Raw genomic sequence first — 6,704 nt, forward strand, 5'->3', positions numbered from 1 at the left:
ATTTTAGGATGGGTTAGCTCAGCTCACGGTTTATTGATTTAAGTGAGTTTTGCTACAGCTGGTTGTGTCTCAGTGAGCATTTCTCTTGGAGAAGGCTTGCTGTCAGCTAGAGGGCAGGCAGCGGGCAGGAGTGGGTCTGCTCTCAGTGATCTCAGCATCTGGTGTCTCCAGCTTCCCCAGACATGCAGCTCAACCCAGACTTCTTGGTTTCTCCTGAGTGGGGTATGAGGTGAGGGAAGGGGGAAGCCATCTCCTGTTTCCGTTTGGAAAACCTTCCTTTGGGGTTTGTAAATCATCCGAACTCTCCCTCTAGCTAGCTCTCCTGCACCTCGTCTTATGGGAGACACTGAATGAGGGCTCAGCAGGGCTGGCCCAGCCTCTGCCTTGCCTTTATACCCTGGCTTTTGCTTTCAGGTGTACGTCCTCGCCGAGCAATGTCCTGCTATGACCTGTGCCTGCCCTCCTCCTGCGGTCCCCGGCCTCTGGCCACCAGCTGCAACCAGCCCTGCTTCCGCCGCTGCGGGGACTCCACTGCCATCATCCAGCCCCCCACCGTTGTGGTCACCTTGCCCGGGCCCATCCTCAGCTCCTACCCGCAAAACACCACGGTGGGATCCACGGCGTCGGCGTCGGTCGGGAGCTACCTCCGGTGCTGCGGGGTCCCGGTGGCCTCTTGTGGTCCCCGGGGGCTGGGGAAGGCAGGACTGCTGTGCCTGGGCAGCGGGCTGTAGGGGTGTCCCCAGCAGTCACCTCCTCCTGCTGGTGCCAGCAGAGTGGCCGCCCTGGGAAGGACAAGCGAAGCACAGGACCAAGACTGGGCAAGAGGACTAAGGAAATGCCTGTGAGTTTCCAGGCTGGGGGACAGCACCCACAGCCAGAAGCGAACTGCGTGAGCGTGTTACTCGAGACCGCATGCCTCTGTATACCTTTCTCTCACTAAGCCTTTATATTTCCGTGTAGGTGTCACACCCTGTGATGCTACACAGCGTTTGCTACTGGCTGGGTGAAACTGCTTATAGCAGGCTCTGTAGATGGAAGATGATAGTCATGGGGTGATGGGGCAGAGGAACACCTTGTAGGGATCAGCTTGTCTCGAAGTGGGTTTATCCATGTCTTTACTGAGCGCTGGAAATGCACTTCTCATATTCTGAACTGGTTTATTCTCCTTCACATTAAAGTCATGTTCCATCATAGCCTGAGTCTTCTGGTGTCCTTATGCCTGTGGTCTAGGGGGGTAGCATGCTCTGGAAGCAACTTGTTGCTGAGAGGTGGGCGAGGTTTCTTTTTGGACTGAAACGGGGATTTCTGCTGCTCAGCTACACCAGCCTGAAGGCAATTTTCTCAGCCTGGAAACCTCTCCTGCCACCACGCAGAAACTGCCTGCTTTGCGACAACTTCCCACAGGAGCAGACTTGTTACCTGTTCCCTTGAGCAGGTGGGAATGTGAAGGTTTGGCATTTCCAAATGGCATTTACCCTGCATTTTGCAGCAATTTTTGGGATGGGCTAAGGAGGATGGGGTCAGGGAAAAGAGGCAGAAGCAGGCTTCCTGGGAGATGTTCCTTCGGGTGGTCATTCTATGCTGAACTCACACAATGGTGGCATTCCGAATGCTGTGTCTTCTGCCCAATTTGTGATTGCGTCTGTGATACCTGGGTGATCAAGGCACCCTAGCTGTGCTTGCTGAGTTATTAGGGCAGTCCCCTTACCCCAGGTACCACCAGTGGTGTGGTGGGTAGGTGTTACTCTCCACCTGTACATGCAGGTCAGGGCTGGCAGTTGAAGTGCCAGAAGGAGCTGTGCCTCAGTGCCAGCTAATTCTGAAGCAGCTTGAACTCCTTCGTAGGCTCCTAATACTTGTTTTTCTGTTGGAATGTATTTGGCGTCTGAGCCTCTGTAACCCCAACTCCTGCATCCTAGAGGGCTCCCCTGGTGCTTTTTGCCAGAGGCTCCAGGTGCAAGAGCCTCTCCCCTGTTGTGTTTGCCACACAGTCCAGGCAGCCCCAGAAAGGTTTTATCATGGTGCTCACAAGTAATGACACAGGTGCACTTTGTCCTGCAGCCTGTGCCCCATCAGCGAAAGAGGGGTACCTGTGGTATGAAATACAGTGCAGGGTTGCCCACGTTTCCTCCGGGCACACAGACATTTGGGAGCTCAAATTTGCTGAGACTGAGCACTGATTGATCAGAGATATGGTGAGGAAAGGTATCCTGACATTTCCGAGACATCACACTTGGTGGACACTCAGACCTGTGGTAATGTCATCAGGAAAGTTATATAGATGTAGTAATAAAGACATGAAGACACTAATTTCCCTGAGTGCACCAGGTACCAGATGTAAGAGCAACAGCTAGACCAGCACTTGGCAGTGAGCTGAGTGGAGAGACCTGCAGGTTCTGTGCCTGTGAGCTGATCAGTTAGAGGAGGTCAAGAGCAGCCCCATCCCTGGTCACAGCACAGAGGGCTCCATCCTGAGCTCTTCCCAAAGTCTGGCCTCAACACTTTAGTCAAGCACATTGGAGAACGATTGTTTTACAGGGTATCTATCTCTGGAAAAATGTCAGGCTTGAGTAAAGCCTCTTTGTAAGATGCCGTGTATTATCAAGAAGAATCTTTTCAGCTGATGAAAGGAGGAATAAATGTCCTATATGGGTATTGTTTAAATCTTCTTTCATACCTGAAGCATTCTGGTAGTGTGGCAGTTTGCATAAAGCTTATGAGTGTTTATAATGAGGGATTACACTGAGCTTGAAAGCATGTTTGTCTTCAAAAGCCTTTGACCAAGCTCAACTGGTTTTATTGCACTGGAGATCTTTGCAGAGCAGCTCCTAATTTGGAGAAAATTTATATGGTAATTGCTCAGCAGTCAGAACACCAGGAGAGGACAGATGTTGTTGCACATCCCTCTGCCAAGGACAGCTCAGATGTTTTTATCCCAGCTGCAGAAACCGTCTGCAGAGATGGGATGCAAAATTCCCCTGGACACTGCAGTAAGGAAAAGCATTGGATTTCCACCAAAGTTTTGTTGGAAAGCTGTAGTGACCTGGGACTTGTGCAACTGTCTTTTACTAGTCTGCTGCACAGGACAGTCCAAGAAGGCGCAGGGGGAAAGAATAATGATGTTTTTATGTGGCTTTTTACTGAATGACTTCCACTGCTGAGATTATAGAGACTCTTTTTCTGAAGATCTAGTGTCTCGGAGGAGACTAAAATCCACACAGGTCCTTGATTTGACCTGAAAATTGTGATGCCTCAGTACAGACAGAGCTGGGGAAGTGAGGACCTCGGTGCCCTGCAGGGCTCCCTGTCCTAAGGGACTTGGCACCCTGTCTCCCACAGATGCTGTGACTCCCAGCTGTGCTGTCTTGGCTTCCAGCTCAAGAGCTGTCCTGAATTCACTCCATGTATTTCCCTCAGCCAGCGCTTGCCTGTGGCAGGACCCTGCAGATCCTGCTGATCAGGCCCTAAAATACAGGTTCCTGCAAAGACAATGCAGCCAAAGGCCCTGATGAGAAATGGGGAACTATGTACTAAGAGGAAAAATAATGCGTAGCGGGTGGAAGGATGCACATACAGGGAAATACTTGAGTCCTGGTGTTTGATGCCAGCATTGTCTACTTAATGGCTTTAAAAAGCAGCATCAGAAACATTTCTTAGAAAACCCTGGATAGTAGCCCATGTACAACCCTTCCGCCATGCCTGCATCTGTTGAATTTCATGTTTTCTGCTCACCTTCCGTCTTCCCTCACCTGCTCATGTCCTTGGGGGAACCCTTTCCCCTGCTGTCACTGAGCAGTCAGTGCTTCCTGGAGAGCCCTACTTCCCTTCATTTTCTTCCTTCTGTCCTTTGCTTTAGTGAAGTCTTCAGTGCATTAATTACAGTGAGGTATGCCAGCTCAGCAGGGACCAGCTGAAACACACCGGCCTGGGAAGGTGATGGTGGCAGCTCCCCCTTGCAGGATCATGTCCATGGGGTTGTCGACCTTCTTTTGGTTGTGCACAACCACGGGGGCATCCCAACCTGCACTGCTGCATGTGGCAAATGAGCTCACTCGGTTTTCTCTGCATTTATGGGCTTGGGGAAGCCAACAGAGCATCTCTTGTGGTGGTGGGTACCTTGCCACCCCAGGGATGGATAAAGAGAAGGGGTGAAGTCATGGTTTGAGTTGGAACAAGTGAGAGGAAGGGAAGGCTGATGTGAGTAGCAGGCAAGTGGGACCATCAAAAGTGGAAGCCCTGGGCAACATGGGGCTGGTGATAGGGATGGAGGGATTGATGGTGGCTGGATGATTGCTAGGTCTGCACAATCCCAGCACATCTATTTGTGGCTTTTCTGCACATCCAGATGAGAAGACAAAAATCCTAGTGACTCACAGCAGTGGGACAGGATGGAGAGACAGATGCACTGCCCGTGCCTTTGCTGGGTTGCAAAAGGTGCATCCCACCTCAGCACCTGGGAGCCAAGCTGAGGGCAAAAGCCAGGAGGGTGATCTGGCCTCAACAAGCAGTGTCCCTCATTCTCCTCACTGATGCAAGGACTTCTAGCCAGAGAACCTGGAGACACGCATCCTGGAGCCAGCCAGGTGGAGAGACAGAGCCCCTGGAGCTGGGAACCTGCAGGCATGACAGACTGGGAAGGGAACTGTTTGCCAGTAAAAACCTCCTTCCTTGCTCACTAGAGCCTTACAACACAATTTCCCAGCAAAACAGAGAGAACATTTGCTCTCAGGATTTACAAAGGGCAAAGAAAGTGGCTGCATGCAGGATAAGAGGGAGGGTAAGACACCACCAGGAAGACATCCCACCCCAGACATTCATGGGCTGACTGCAGGATAGGGGCTCGCTACCATTTCTTGGGGAGCCTTCTCTGCTGTGCAAGAACCCTGCACCAGCCTGAGGTCCCAGACAGGCGAGGGCTCTGGTTCTTCCCTGGGGCTTGAAATCCTATAAAGCAAGAAAATAACAGGCTACCCACACTTGTGAGTCAGGGATGAAGCATACAAATTAAAAGGCACTGGCAACCAGGTCTAGCCCTCCTGGTGCTACCAGCGGGAGTAGGGCTCCCAAGGCTTGCAAAGCAGTGAGCCTGCAGCCCTGTTGCCTCTGCCAGCACCTTGCCTCACCCTTGGCCCAAATCATTGCCAGACACTGCTCCTGGCTGTCCTACAGCCCCTTCTTCTCTGAGTTTCTCCCCCTTGAGGGGGGCAGCCCTCAGGAAGAGACAGGGATGTGCACAGTGAAAGCGGAGCCCAAATCCCAACCGGTTTACAAGGTCCTAGGAGTGAAATACTTGTGGGTCTGTGTTTCAAACCCAAGAATTGTTCAATTAAAGAGTCTAAGGCTGTTAGTTGATGTTTCCTGAGAAATAGGTGTCTACGTGCTTCCTGAAGAGTGATCTCGTTGTTTCTGTGTAAGGTGCTGGGTGTTGGCACTGGATTCATGGGGCTGAAGGAGCTGGGCAGCTGTGGGAGAATCACAGGGGGGGAGCGCTCCCCCTGCCCACTTCTCCCCACTCCTCTGTGGTTTGCAGGGCTGGGGAGAGGAGTGATTCTTATCCATGCTGCCGAAGGCTGATTTATCTTCCCAGTTCTCCCAGGTCAGTTCACAAGGCTTGAAAGTGCCCCAGGGAGAGAACCCTTGCCCTGGCACAGTCTGCAATGTGATATAATCAGTGTAGGAGGTTTGCTATGGGTGGATTGTATGAAAATTGGTTCTTTGCCCTGTTCCTCCTGTGTGGATCAGGGTCCCCACCAGCTGGGGCTTCTGTAGCAGCTCAGCCTCCCACCCTGGCAGAGCTACAGGCCTAGTCCTGTAGGGGAAAAACCCCCAAAACTGGCTGAATTTGCTGATAACCTGGCACTCGCAACTGCTGTCCATTGCTCCAGTGCCACATTGTCACCCGTGGGATGGGGGAGAGGGAGATCATCAGCTCTGGGACCATGTGAGACGTGTTTCTGAGAGGCAGCGGTGGGAATTGGAGGCACCCAGGAACTATTACCCAATGTCCAGCACTGTGGGTGGACGGGTGGACGGAGCACAGGGGCTGAGGGCAGGGACAAAGTCTCTGCCCCGGCTCGTTGGTCTAGGGGTATGATTCTCGCTTCGGGTGCGAGAGGTCCCGGGTTCAACTCCCGGACGAGCCCTTCTTTTGGGCACCCGCTCTCTCTCCTAGGGGTGCACAGCGTTGTGACGTGGCCAGGGTACAGATTAGGGAAGCAGTGCCTGGCACAACGCTGTTGGTCTCACGTCCTGCTTATGTGTTTGTAGGCAGGATGAATCCCCTGAGAGCTGGCAGTGAGGAGCTACTCATGCAGGGGGATGTAGCTCAGCGGGAGAGCGCTTGCTTTGCATGTAAGAGGCCCTGGGTTCAACCCCCAGCATCTCCACCTCCTTTTGCCTCCACAGAGCCCCCTCTCTGCTGGCCGTGAGACTGGCAGAGCCCCAGAACTCCCCGTAGAAAAGCCCTGGGGTTGCCTTTGGGCACACCTGTCCTGGAGGTTCTTCTCAGCCCTTGCAGACTGCAGTTGAGCTTGGGAAAAACTACAGCCTCAGACGCACCCCTAATCACAAAATGTGGGTGTCGGAGGCTCTGGGAGTGCAAAAGGGCTGCAGCACCCTGCCTTGTTGGTCTAGGGGTATGATTCTCACTTAGGGCATGAGAGGTCTTGGGTTCAACTCCCAGACAAGCCCTCCTGTGGGGGCTG

The 6,704-nt window shown here is 52.7% G+C and overlaps 2 non-coding genes across 2 annotated transcripts; both read left to right on the forward strand.

The window, feature by feature from the left end:
* The first annotated feature begins 6,071 nt into the window (after positions 1-6,071).
* Positions 6,072-6,143, forward strand: TRNAP-CGG. Its single transcript has one exon. It is a non-coding gene; the product is annotated as a tRNA-Pro (tRNA).
* A 171-nt stretch (positions 6,144-6,314) lies between these two features.
* Positions 6,315-6,386, forward strand: TRNAA-UGC. The gene has a single exon. It is a non-coding gene; the product is annotated as a tRNA-Ala (tRNA).
* The last annotated feature ends 318 nt before the right edge of the window (positions 6,387-6,704 follow it).

The sequence above is a fragment of the Apaloderma vittatum genome, unplaced genomic scaffold, assembly GCF_000703405.1.
Source record: "Apaloderma vittatum isolate BGI_N311 unplaced genomic scaffold, ASM70340v1 scaffold28910, whole genome shotgun sequence".
Taxonomy (NCBI): Eukaryota; Metazoa; Chordata; class Aves; order Trogoniformes; family Trogonidae; genus Apaloderma; species Apaloderma vittatum.